Source organism: Lonchura striata, chromosome 1, assembly GCF_046129695.1.
Source record: "Lonchura striata isolate bLonStr1 chromosome 1, bLonStr1.mat, whole genome shotgun sequence".
In the NCBI taxonomy this organism is placed as follows: domain Eukaryota; kingdom Metazoa; phylum Chordata; class Aves; order Passeriformes; family Estrildidae; genus Lonchura; species Lonchura striata.
Window position 1 is genome coordinate 47,375,568 of NC_134603.1, and position 14,259 is coordinate 47,389,826.

Below are 14,259 nucleotides of genomic sequence, written 5' to 3' on the forward strand. Positions count from 1 at the left end.
CTGGTCAGAGGCTATCTGCATATTAATTTTCTGGAGATAAATTAATCTTATTTATGTGGAGAAAGTGATTAGCACTTTTGATAAGCATATTGCTATCCAGAAACAAGAAAATTCCAACATCTGAGAAACAGTAACATGAACGTTTCCAATCATTTGGCATTTTCAGTGGTATCAATCAAGCAAAAGAAATCAAGAAAACATCTTTGTCTGAGCAACTTTCTCCCATTTCTATTCTGGTTCAGATTTTCCTCTGATTCAACTCCAGAATAACTGCATTCTGGCAATTGTTAGCAAGGCTGGAAGAGTTAAGCCAGGGTGAATATGGCCCTTTTGTTTGTGCTATCTGTACTTTTTGTACTCTAAAGCCCAGGGTGACACTTGATATTCCACTTAGTCAAAGCCTTTCAACTGGTGCCCTCTGTATCAGATTAATGATGCTCTGAGTTACACAGGCAGCAAATCAACCAAATCAATACATACAATAGTTCAGGTGGCTTTAAAAAAAAAAAAAACAGAATGAAGGACTTGCTGTGACAACAACACCGGAAAAAGAGAAATATGTGGGCAGATGGCAGTAGGGCCTCGTTTGGACAAGTGAACAGCCTGAACTAGTGTCATCTCACCTGGTATGTGACCTGAGAGAATTTGGCTCTGTGTTCTCTCCTCCCTTTTGCATGCCCTTTGTTCATTGTCTTTCAGCAGTGGCTGATGTTTGAAATGCATATGCTACTGCTGCTTACAGAGCTCTAGTACCTGAGGAAAGCCCTGCTCCCTAAACCTGAGCTTTAGGGACACTTTAAAAGCAAAAGAACATAACATCTCTTTTGGCACAGCTGTTTAGTCTGGTCTCTTTGTAAAGTTTCACCAGTGAGAGCATGGCAGTTGCCTAATTTTGAGCTCCCATTACCTTACTTTGACTTTGAGGGAACACTCAGCTCAGCTGGGATCTCTACACTTCCATCAGGGCAGCCAGCTGTCTCAATATCTAAGTGAAAGCTGATGTGTGAAATATTCTTTTTAAGAAATCTAGATCCTATGAGAATAAAAAAGATCATATTCCCCATTTTTTGCAAATGTTTGCATCAGAACAAGAAAAAGGACTCAACCTGAGGTGTCTGCCTCTACAACATCAGACTACAAGCCTTCCAAAGAAATTCCAATGAGATTGTTTTTACACATACTAAAATAGCTTTTCTGTTCCTTTTTGTTGTTGTTGTTGTTGTTGTTGTTAGGTTACCTTGTTTTATCATTCAGGAAGATCAAAAGACACACAAACATCATGATAGAAAATTAGGAAAAGATGCAAGTGCAAAGAACCTGGCTGCCAAGTGAGTGATGTTGAGGAGACTGACTTGACTTCTGTCTGGGTCTGAGATTCCAGAATTAAATTTAACAAGTTATATGCACTGGCCACTTAGGAAAGGCAGATATAATACAAGTGGAATTTTATTTCTGTACTCATATTCCTGTGTAACTGGAGGACAGCTAATAGCAGGAATGATGTTGCCTCAGATCTGTGCTGGAAGAGATGATTTCTTAAGGCAGAGTGTATATGAGGAAAGATGTTGGCTTCCTATTCAGTAGTATTTTCCCCAGTTTGTTACACAGCATGACAAACAGAACAAAACTTCCATGATGTTTATGTACATCCCAGCAGTAGAATCAAGACCAAGTGCCAAGACTGTTAATTAATTCCACTTTTCCTCAATTACCATAAGGTTTAAGTTATGTATGGCAATTACCTCCTTTAAATAATTAAGCATGCAGAGGGTGGTTATTGCCTGCTGTCTTTCTGTCTGCACTGTGGCAGGGACAGTGAACCTTGCTGTGTGTGCTCTTGTGATGACACAGGAGTGCCACACTCCCTCCTGCTGCTGGTAGAGCCATGGCCATCTACGCTGGTGGCCCCGCAGTGCCAGGCTGTGCTCCTGCAAGCAGCTGCCAGTAACTTCCTTCCCGAGGAGCTCCTGTTCCAGGAGGTGAGGCAGGAAAGGGTAAGGCAGCAATGCATCATCATTGAGGCTGTAATGTGAAGGAGGAGAAAAGAGAGAGTTGAAGTGACAAGTCCAAGACTGCCCGGAGGAGTTGGAGTTACTGTAAAGAAACTAATTCCCTTTGTAACCTATGTCACCAGCCCAGAACCTACCCACAGAGCTCTGTATTAATTCATATAAACCTTAGAGATTTCTTTACAGTTTGGTTTCATCATGCTGCTAAGACAATGCCAGTACCTGGCCATGCTTGCTCCATGTAACTTCAAGGACTCAGGTAACTTGAGCAAACAAGGAAAACCACAACCAGTGGGCAAAAACATGCTGCTCCTTGCTTGGACTTCTAGTCTTGTTTTTTCTGCTGAAGGTATCTGGTTGCTTTTTAATTATCTTAATCTGATTAGCTTTCACTGGACCTGTTTTAGAATAATGAACCTAAACTTGAACCTAACAATCTGAGACTGCTGTGTGTTTTTGTAGAGTGGTATAGTACCTCCCCATCTGCTTGCAGGAATTACAGGGCCTCCACACAGAAGCTGGTGAAATTAAGTGGTTCTGGTGCATTTGGTGTTTTTAACCAACAAATTGCCACACGTCCTGCAGTGGGTCCTATGGCCCTGACAGACCTCCCTATGCCATATGTGAGGCTTCACTGCATAGAACCAATCTGCTTGAGTCTGCTGTGAACTGCATGGTTTCCTTCAGTGGTTCTTTCCTGGGCTTCCTGGCATGCTTTGAGATACAGCCCTCTGTCAGTTGAAAGGATAAAGATGATGTAGTTGATCCATATTTAAAAGCTAGACGACTATCTATCCCAGCAATCCATAGTGAGAAGACAAAACCAGAAGACAGCATACTAGCAGATGGTGAATTTCAGCTCCTTCCCAGAGAGCTGTGCAGGGAGAAAGGGATATTCTCCAGATCACACCTTTACCTGTATGTCTAGGGACCCACAGCAAAGAGAGGTGATGGTAATGCTGCTCAGAGCTTATAAGGCTTGTGTCCCTGGAGAGGGACATTGTTATAAAAATGCCTGCTCTTAGTTTAGTAAGAAAAGAAAATAGTTAATGCTGGAAAATTAGAGTGTTTTTATGGTTGTATTTAAAACCCGAGGGGAGCCTGTAATAGGCTAAATAGACTACTTAGAGAAAAGCCCTCATGTTTTCCTCTTTTTTGTGTGTGTTTTAATTTACTGTGTGTATCTGCCATTATCCATAAACCAAAACTTATGACTCTGTTACAACAGGAGAAAAGAACACTTTATTGTCTGCTGCTGGCAGATCACCCAAAGTCCCCTCCCAACTTAACAAGCGTTAAGCTTCAATAAGACACAAGACACTTCAGAAAAAAACATCGCCACAAGGCTAATGATGACAACAGCTGCCAGCAAACTTTCCATTGCAAGCAAGTAAAGACTTGAAACAAATTTTAGCTCAAGTTTTGTTTTAGTAGCATCAGTGACATGTCTGTACCGGCAACGGCTCAAATCGCATTCCTTAACACTAGGACTGAAGACCTATCTCCTGGAGTCATTATATTGCAATAGCCTGGTAGTCATGAGTAGAGTGAAGTCTTTAACGAATCTGACCTTTTTCTTCTTTTTAGAAGAGGTATTTATGCACTAAAAGGCTGGTGAGACAAGTCACCGGAGTCTCACAAGAATGAGCATTTTTGCATGACAAAGAATGTTAAGGTGCCTTTTATGTTTGGTGGAAGGCATGAGAAAGAGGTTGTGGGTCTCAGCAAAGCTGACCAGTCAAGAAATTTATAATTTTGTTTACTTTTGTGATACTAATTTTCTTCTTAACAAGTTATTTAATAAGTCCACTCTACATCAGTGACCATACCTACATGAATAAGAGCTTTGTACAACATGGGTAGATGAGGTATGAGCTCTCTTCATTCTTCCAGTCTACAGTCCAGCGAAAATTTTATTTGTATACCTCTCTCTCTCTCAGCTAGGTGAAATTGTTCTATGTGAAGTTGTTCTATACAGAAAGTCTTGAAGATAATTAGATGAAAACAACACAAATCCCCTGATAAGAGTAAAATGTCTAAACAATCTAAGTACAAGATGGTAGAACACAGGTAGTGACAACAGACTGGTAGGAAGAGAAGTTCACAAGGTCTGTTACATTCTCTCTTCTCACAACAGGTGTTGCCACTTGGCTCAGCACCTTCAAGAGCCGAAAAGATATAATGAACAAAGGCAAGCTGAAAAGCCCTTCTGACAGTCTGATTGTCTTTTCTGGCCTATAAAGAGAATCTCCCATGGGGACTGTCTTGCAGAGGTGGAGGTGGCCATTAGGTTAAAATAGAACTTACTTACTTAACAAATTGTGTTTTTTCTAAGAAGAATCAGGAAATTTTGGGCCACATAGGCTGCATCTCCCTTACTGTTGTGGGTAAAACACAAGACAGAAAGCTGTGTGAAACAAAATCCACTTTCTCATCTGTGTGCCTGCAGTTCTGCTCCTGAAGTACAGTTCAGCAGCTTACCTATCCTCGCTGCAGATACCAGCCTTTTTATAAGGCATCTACACTGCCTTGTCTGCCTTGTGTAATTTTGCTGCATGCTAACATGTTCGAATCCGGACTAAAGAATAGTATTATTCCAAATCTCTGTTTGAAACTCTGTTTTGGGTGTTAATATTGAAATTATTTGGACATGAATCAAGTTTAGGTTTAAACAAGTTTGAGGGACACAAGCTTGAAATGCAGTCTAAAAGTGACCATTGTGATGGCCACAGCTGTGTAGACTATAGCCCAAAGTCCTGTTACTGGAACCACACAGGGGCACAATGATGTGACCTCCTACTTTTGTTTATTTGTGGTGCAGATACAGCAAGTAAAACACATACTTAACAAAAGTACAGACCTCCTAAACTTCTTCTTGTGGTCTATATGAGGAGAATAGTACAAAATAGGCAAAAGAAGTGTATTGTTAAGGAGTTACAATGACTAAAGTAAAAAATAAAGCTAAGTATAGAAAGTGAAGAGGAATATTGGATTTGAGAGTTTATGCTGGGTATTTTGTATGGAAAACCTGATATTAAAACTGCAAAGAATCCTGATTTGTATTTCAGAAATGTCATTCTAGTTACTTATATACAAAATGCTTCCCTGTCTTGATTATTTAGGATATGTTTCTCAATTTCTTTTAGAACAAAACAAGACCAAATTTCTATGTTCTTACTTCAAAGCAAAACTCCCACATTTAGTCTAAATGAAACTAACTTGGCTTGATTTATCTTTTAGTCATTTTCTATTGGATGTGTTGTGTAATTAATTTAGGCAGACGGCAGAACACTCATTGTTTTCACTGGAGAGTCCTGCTTAAAGCATGGATCCATATAACACTATCCTAATGATGAACTTGGAGTAAGTAATCAGATCTGAAGAATGAGACAATCTGATTTTGGAAATGTATTACTTTTTATGCAACTTGACTTTAAAAAAGGAACAAAGAGACAACGTTCAATTTGAATCATGCCACACAGAATTCATTTTTCCAAATGAAACTGTTTTCTCTGAGAAGCAAACTTTATTTGAGGGGAGGAAAAAAAAATAGAAAGAAAAAAAGGAAAAAAACCCTGAATTGCATCCTCCCACGAGGACATTTAATTTAATAAAGCAGCCTCCTCAGGATTGCTCCACTGTTGCTTAGGTGCCTCAGGGGCAGGATTCTTCCTCATGAGGGGGAGGACCTTGGCCAGGCATGAGGGAGACGCCAAGGCTGGGTGTTAGGGAGTGGATTTGTCCCTGAGGGCAACATTCCCCTCTCCAAACAGCTGTATGAATTTCTAATGCAAATTCTGTCTTCTTTATATCTGTGAGACGATTCACTTTTAGGTAGGTCAACCGTTTCACACTCCTTTCTTAATTCTGCTGGCTAACCTGCTTGGTCTGGCAGTTTGCAGAAGTGCCCACCCTATGCCCTGGTGTTTACCTGCCACCCCCCTCCATCCTTGCCCCCAGGTGATGGGAGGTTGGATAACAACAGGGTAAATTAACTGTTGGCAAGTTATACAAAGGTAATCTGAGTTTTGGCTTTGGTGTGCCAGTGTTGGCAATCCCAGGAAGAACAAGTTAGCCCTTCTGCCTTTCAAGCTGGAGTCACTGGAGTCCCCTGCCAGGTCTGTAGCCAGGGTATGGAGTGGCTTAGTCAGCTGCTACTCCAGCATCAGTCACCCACCAGCTCCTAGAGCCAGCGCTGTTTCTCCTTGCCACACTGACTCGACAACTTCTTCTTACAGCATCACTTTAAAAGGTAGTAGCAAAAGACAAAATCCACTGTATGCTCCTAAAGAAGTGGAAAGGAACTTTCTCCATTAGCCTCAACGTGAGCAAGACTGAGAAGAAGCCTCCCCTTGTCCTCCCAGCCTTTACAATAGTTCAAGAGTCTTTCAAAATGTGAAATCTATGCCTGCTTTTGGGAATCTCAATGTGTACCTGTTGCACACTGCCTTCAACACAGGTTCTATGTTGTCCAGGAAATGACAAAACAGAATCTAGAGTTTTACATACACTAATAATATACTCTTCTATCCAGAAGGAATATTCTAGGGATATAAAATAAGTTGTTATTTGTTACTAAAGCATTCCAGGCCAAACAAGTAAAGAATGGAGACAGCAATGAGAAGATTTGCAACAAAGTTGCATGGAAGGAAATCCTTACTAGGTGGTTGGCATTCATTTGCAGCATCTTGACTGATGATTAGATGCATTCCAGGCTTTGGGGATTTTTCTGAAGGACTAGTCCTTTGTTATTGTTTTGGTTTGGTGTTTCTTTTCTGGGGAGTGGGGGGTGCAAAGTGGACAGGAGTTGGAAGAATGGATGTGTGATTTTGTTTGTTTGATCTTTGTGCTCTCTCCCCCCATGGCAGTCTCTCTGATTTGTCTAACCTGTTTGAGTTTTCAAGAGGAAGCCTAAAGGAGGAGAAGCCAAGAAACTGTGAAGGAAAGGACATTGAAACACCCTTACAATCAGAAGCAGGAGTGCATCTGGCAGCACATTCATACCTTTGAGCCAAAACTTCTCTGAATAAATGTTTTTGGCTAAAAATCAGAATTGATAAGTGCATTGCATATTGAACTCCTTTCCAAAAGCAGTACAGGAAAGGAGGGGAAATACTAATCTATTCATCAAAACTCGATGGTACAGTATTTTAATATCTAGCTATGGATATTTATTGTAAAACATGAAAAGTGGAGGTGGGCAGTGTCAGGGTCTCATAAGCAGAAAAGTCGACAATAACACCAGATGGCGCTTAAAGCCCAAAAAAAACCCCACTAAAATTGCCTTAACCGCAGGGCTTCCAGTGCCACCTAGTGCCGCCACCCACCCTCCTGCTTCAGGCAAGTGACATCTCAGGCAAGGGGAGCTCCCAGAACGGCTGATTTCTGAAGGAGCAGGTTATGCTCTCTGTGTTCATAATGTACAATATAGGTGATGGTTTGTCTTGGGGAGTCTGTCTGGAGGAAATATTACCACCTTCCAATATTCTAATTCTGTTCTTGCACTCCTCCCAAAGCATCATGGGCAGTGTGCTGCTTTAGGTGCACTTTTCACTGTTCTTGTGGTATTTTTTACAGCATTGAAATTTGCTATCCAAAATCAGTGATGTTATCAAAACCCAAAATGTATTAGTAAAAAGAAGCAGCCTGTGATGAAGTAAATATGCCTTCTTCAGTATCCCTTTCAGAGTGATACTTTGCACACTTACATGCCTCCAACAGAGGTTTTACAAACAGTAATGAGTTGTTATTGTTATTATTATTATAGCTATTGCCATCATACTTTGTTTGCTTCCCTTTATCCCATAACTCACTAAGTGAAGAGAATGATTGTAGGCAGTCATTTTCAAGGATTCATTTGGAGCAGCAAGTCTTCAGTTCCTTCTGCTTTGCTGCTGAGCTTGCAAATACTTGCTGGCAATCTCTGTTGTTCATCACAGGGAAAAATTTTAAAGCAAATGAACATCAAAGAAGTAGTGAGAGGGAAGAATTGGCAGCCTCCATATTAGACTATTCTATGTGGAAAAAAAAAAAAAAAAGTTGTTTTATCTCTGAATGGATGTGACTTACTCATCTCTCCACAGCTGCCTGTTTTACACAGCCCTCCAGCCTGCCTGAGCATGCATGTTTCTGAGTGGAAAACGTCCCATCCTGTTCCATCAGCTGCTTTTCTCCTTGAAAAAAAAAAAAAAAAAAAAAAAAAAAAAAAAAAAAAGCTGGCAACAATGTTCTTTTCTTGCAGAGCTATGATTTTCTGAGCAATGATGTTCTACATTAAGTGGCTTCATGGCTTCATTGCATGCTGAACACTTGCATTTCTAACTGAATGGAAATCTTCCTAGTAGTTGAAACAAGTTAATTGCAATTATTTAATAACAAATGCTTACAGGCAATGCTGATTAAGTCATTATTTTGCATAGCAACCTGTTGGCCTCATGATGTTGTTTCCCTATCCCTGCCAGTTCTCTATTCCTCCCATGGATCATAATAATTTATCCACAAGCAATAGGCAAATAAGGGTGTTGCTGTGTTTTTGGGTATCTTTCCTCCTTTCATCAAGGTGTTTGTGGTCTGCTTTGTCTGTAAAGGACACCTGAGCCACCTAGAGGGCTGAGGGTAAGAAACCTTCCCTGGGACAAAGTCAGTGAAGGAGTGAGAAGGAGGCCCCCAAGGGCTTGCTGGTTCTTCCTGGGAGACACACAAGGGACACAAGAGAATTCACAGCAGTGTCACAAGTCAGACAAGTAAAGTCTTGCTCTGAGTGTGTAACAAAATAAGGGAGAAAATTATTAACTCATCTGGAGAACGTGGGGAAAATAGCAGCCAACTTTCTTGCCAACTTACATTTTTTTTAAATCAGAAATGTTACATTTGCAATATAATTAACATGCATTTTTGGCTGTCAGTGTTGCAACTAAGTGCAATATTCAAGTCTCAAGCCCCAGTTTAGGAGAAGACAGTGACAAACACTGCACTTCTGCCAGCTTCAGTTGAATTAATTCTCAAAATTAAATGTATGTGGGACATTTGGGGGATTAAGCACATCCATACTGTGAGATCCCTGCATAAGTATTTTGCTGAGTCGAAGCCTGGGACACATGTGGACTCAGACTTGCATGTAAAGTAAGGACACCCAGTAGAGTAGAAGCATGACTAAGAATGTATTCCCTCGAAGACACTTGGAACAGATATTTGTGCCTGCAGTAAAGATTGTCTGATGCTTCCCAGTGAGAAAATGGGCGCAGAGTAAGTGGGAACAGATGTGGGGATGGAGAGAGAAGCCAGGGAGAATAAGAGCAGCAGTTTTCCAAAAAGAAAATACATTTTTCTTCTGTGATTGAACAGTGCTTTCCCAACTTTCATCTTTCATTTGCTGTCTAACAAATAGCTTTGAAATATAGTCATTAAAGTTCTGTCTCATCTCTCTCCCGTGGCTGAGCATAGACAATAGTCTTCTACTGTGTCACCAAATGCTCAAGTAGATTAGGACAATCTTAGGCTGTGCTGTGGATCTAAGCTTTTGGGACCTGATGACTACTTATGAAGTTTTCCAGTTCTCTGTCTCTCATTTTTTCCTTTAATGGAATTGCATGTCAAACCTACATTATTCAGCTTGCAAGACAAGCACTACAAAGTAACAAAATATCAGAAAGAAGTTGTCTCTGTAACATTGTCTCTTCCGTGTTCATGACTTTTACATATTTTTTCCCCACGGAGCTCTTAATTGCACAGTATGTGTTATATTCTCAGAAAGAAAAAGTCAAGCTTCTATTAGTCTTATCTCTGGCAAAATGCAGAGGATGGACCCAAAGTTACAGTCTTGACCACTGATAAGTTTCAATTTGCTATAGTAATTAGGTTAAAACCCAGCTGCAAGAGAAATTTTCTGGAAAAAAAGATTTTCTGGAAGAAAAGCAATCAAATGCTCACTATTTTTCATCCTCCTTCTCTTGTTAAAGCCTATAAAACAATGTGGTTTTGTGTGTGCTTTTTGAACCAGGCAGGTGGTGAATTCCCAAGTGGATTATGTGTTTCCTGAACCCTCTGCTGTTTGGTTTGGCTGGTAATTAAAATCTTGAGTAAATTACATGGAAAATCTGTGCTGGCTGATTCCTTTCATGGCTTAGGTAGTCCAGGTGGATCAAGAAGTGGCTTCCAGTCAGATGAGAGCCATCAAAGACTATGGAAGTTGTCACTGGTACTTGCTGGTTCCTTGCAGACAGCACATGAAAAGCACAGTCTTTCAGGTGCTCATTTCCAACAATTGGTTTCAAAACCTCAACAAAAAGCATGTGAAGGGTTTAAATTTTATCCATGACCTTTCTGGGACACTGAGGCCAAGTAGTTTTAAGTAGATCATATTCCCTACTGAAGGTACCAGATGTAGTTGCCTCAGGAAGGATCAAATGCCATAACATACGTGTTTTAGAGGTTTTCAAATGAAGACCCAAGTGCTGCCTGAGAGTCATCAGAGAGAAGACTTGTATGCCTAAATGTATATTCCTGTGTATGCTTCTCATACTCAGGAACAGAGTACAAATTTGGCACCCTGGGTCTCAAACTTGTGCCTTAACTCATCAGATTCCTTCTCAAAAACAGCTGGATGGAAAGTGTTGTCAACAGAGTTGAGCTGATGACTAAAGCTTTTTTATATCTGGTGGGTTACTTCTGCATCCCTGTGTAAGCTAATTCTGACTTAAGGATTCATATAAAGGATGTTCAAATATATCCCTAGATCCCAGCCAGATGACATGAGTCAACAGTCCCAGAAGGAATTATCTCCCTAGGAAGAAGTGAAGAGAGGGATGCAAAGAATAATTTGCTTTACTGGCTGAGGTAAACCATAGTTGCAGTATGCATGACCTCTGGTTCTTTTTCTGGGGGAATATAGGTAAAATCTGTTAGACTTAAACAAGAGTGGAAATTTTTGTGACAAGGATATATTCTTAGAAGTTTGCTAATCCTTCCCTGTTGTAAAATTTGTGTCCCACCAGATGAAATACATCTTATTAATCAGATGACTTTAGTTTTAAAAGCATACACTAAATTATTTTTTTGAGTAGCCAAATAAGACCCTGGTGTTGCTTTGACTTGTCATGGAAGGTCTTTGAGGCCTCATCCACACTTAGCAGTAAATTGATATTTGTCCTCTGGGTGATCTGGCACAGAGGAGACCAGGATGGGCAGTGCCACTGCTGCCCTGCAATAGCAGAGAGCTGCTGGCAAGGTTTGGGTGTACAGCCTTTACCCCTGCTCAAGAGATGTTTTATGAAAGCACTTTCAGAATTGAATATAGCCATTCATACTACTGTATGCTCTTCTCAATAAAGGATGTAACTGCATTTTAGGCAAAAGCTGAGTAAGGAGAATTTTTTTTTTTAAGTCAAAAATGACAAAGTGATGATTTGAATACAGAGATAAGAAAAGGCTGAAGCAGAAGATATGTCTTCTTTTATCTTTTTGGCCTTGCCCTAGAAACCTTATTCTCCATTTGAAGAGAGATACTTTACGCGCAAAGAGCTCCTGAAGAGTACAGGGTAAAGATTTACTTATTTGAGCCCTGATTTTTGACAGCATTAAAGCACATCAAAATATGTACTAAAAAAATGGTTTCTTAGCCTTATTACCACAATTACCTGTACTGAGTAGCAGTTTCACAGATCTTTTACTCTCCTCTCTTGATCTACCTCTGTTGGATTCCTTTCCCCCACTATTACTACTGTTTTTCTTACTTACAAAAAGAACACACACCTTGTTTCTATAAAACTGGCATATGAGGAAAAACTTGGTATTCAGAGAGAGAAATCTTGATCTGAAACAAAAGCAAGTGCACCCAGATTACTTTCACTTTCCCTCTGCTTCATAAGGAAATGCATATTATTGTCATTCTGCTCAGGTGCCTCTCTTTAAGACCTCTGTAAATTTTGGATCTTGCAGAATCACAGAATTGCCAAGGTTGGAAGAGATCCTCAAGTTCATCTAGTCCAACCATCAAGGTGGTACCACTATAATCAACCCTAAACCATATTCCCAGGAGCCACATCCAGATGCTCTTGAGCGCTTCTGGAGCTGGTGATTCTGCCACCTTCCTGGACAGTGTATTCCAGTGCCTAACTGGTCTCGTAGAGAAAATTTATTTTAATATCTAGTCTGAGCCTCTCCTAGTGCAGTCCTTGAATTTGCTGATGAATTTCTGTTTATTTGATATATGAAAGTTGACAATAATTTCTTCTGTGTTTAGTGAAAATTAGTAGCTGGGCAGAATTGAGGGGTCTGACTTATTTTTCTGATGAGGGAAAGACTCTTTTATGAGCCAAACATTATTACTGGACATCAAAAAATCTCCATGGGAGAGAAAAGGAGCCAATAGATGCCTCAACCTCATTAAAAGTTTCAATCAGAGTTTGCATCTTATTAGGCACAAGATAGTTCAACCACAAGACACAAAGCCACAGGAAACTGGGCTTCATTTTCTGTAGCTAGTTGTTTTCTTAAATCAGAATATTTGGGGTTTTCCCCTCTCTTCACTTCCAAAGAATTATTACTGTGCTATGATCCTGGGCTTTGACTTACAGCATTTTTATTTTTTAACTGCAGCACTTTTTCTATTAGCTTGTAATACTTCATGAATTTAAAAGTTAATTAGGAAAGTGTGGATAGCAAGTCTGAGTATTCAAAATGTATTTGTGATGTCTGTCTGCTGATTAACTGTAAAGTTTTACTACTTGTAAACATAGTAAGTAAAAGTACCTTTCCAAGGGCTGATTTAATTTTCCAAAAAATAATGTGTGTGCAACTTATTTATAGTAGATGCTATGGTTGTGGTTACATCAAGATTTTGCTATAGTTCTTGGCTTACAATTCCTTGAGGAAAAAAAATATACTTTTGAGTTAAACTGCCTGTATTTATTTAAAACCCTGAGGATTAATTTGATTGGGGGAATTTTTACAGTTTATTAAATTATTTTTATTTATTATTTTATTATTAAATTATTTAGTTTTATAGCATTTTTTTAGTGAGATCTGTTTTCAGTCTTGTCTTACATATGAGAGGAAAAGCAGTAACAAGATTAGATATTGTTTATATGTATTTCTTAATTTCTGTGTGTGTTCTTTCCTAGAAGAGGCAAGAAGGGAGAAGGTAAGGCTTCTTTCTTTAAGCTATTTATTCACTCTTTCATCCATTCTGAATTCCATGTAGCCAGTTTGCTGGTGCATGGCATGCCTCTTTGTATGGTAAATCCAATTCAGTCCAGTTCAAATCAGCATCCAGTTCAGTACTGCCATATAGCACTTAAATAGCAAGTCCTTACTTGTCCCCAAAGGAAGCAATATAGTTAAATTAAGCTGTCCCCAGCCTGAAGAGTTATTGCAAAATATTCAATAGTATGGAAATGGTGGAGGGGAGAAGACGAATTGTTGAAGCCTCATGAAATGTTGGAATTAACATCTGTATCAAGACCTAATTAATGTTTCCTTTCTGAATTAATTTTCCATCTAATTGGCCAAGCTCTGATTGGGAACTGGAAATGTTATCCAAAAATATTTCCTCTTACACAACTACTCTAAACAGAATGATTGTAGCCTGTCATTATATTCCCAGTTTATTCCCAGAACATTGTATTATGTTCTGTGTGTTTTCATCCTACAAGGATTTTCAGCCACACTCACTGCATTTGTGGCTATGCAACTGCCTCATCTGGGCAAATTTTCAGTCCCAATTAAATTGTAAACCGGACTTTATTTCGGGTCAGCGTAACTCAGATGAAATAAATGGTGCCCTGTGCCCAGTGTCAGTGCTGCGTGTCCATGTGAAAGATTTGGATGGGTGGAGTTAAGCTCCCAACCCACCTTGCAGACAAAGATATGGTTCAACTCCCAGCTTTGGTGAACCATAAACCAGGGACAACCTTGTTTAACATATCACTGAATCTGATTGATATGTTAATATCATCCAAGTTCAAAGCAACACGTCCTGGCAAGATAATTGCTATTTTTTTCTTGTAATTTACCATTTCCTTCTTCCGTAAATCCACCAGAAAAAATAACAATGGAGAGGGGGAAGGGGCCTGGGTCGGACCAATCCTTTTAAAAACTAAGAATGCTTTGGCAAAGCCTCTCTAACCTGTTACTGTAAACATCAGCAGTCCTGTCACTGTCTCAGCCCATATAAATATGTTCATGGCGCCCCACCTAATTCAGTGAAATATGTACGTAGTTCAGACATACAAGTTAAATCCCAGGCAGCAAC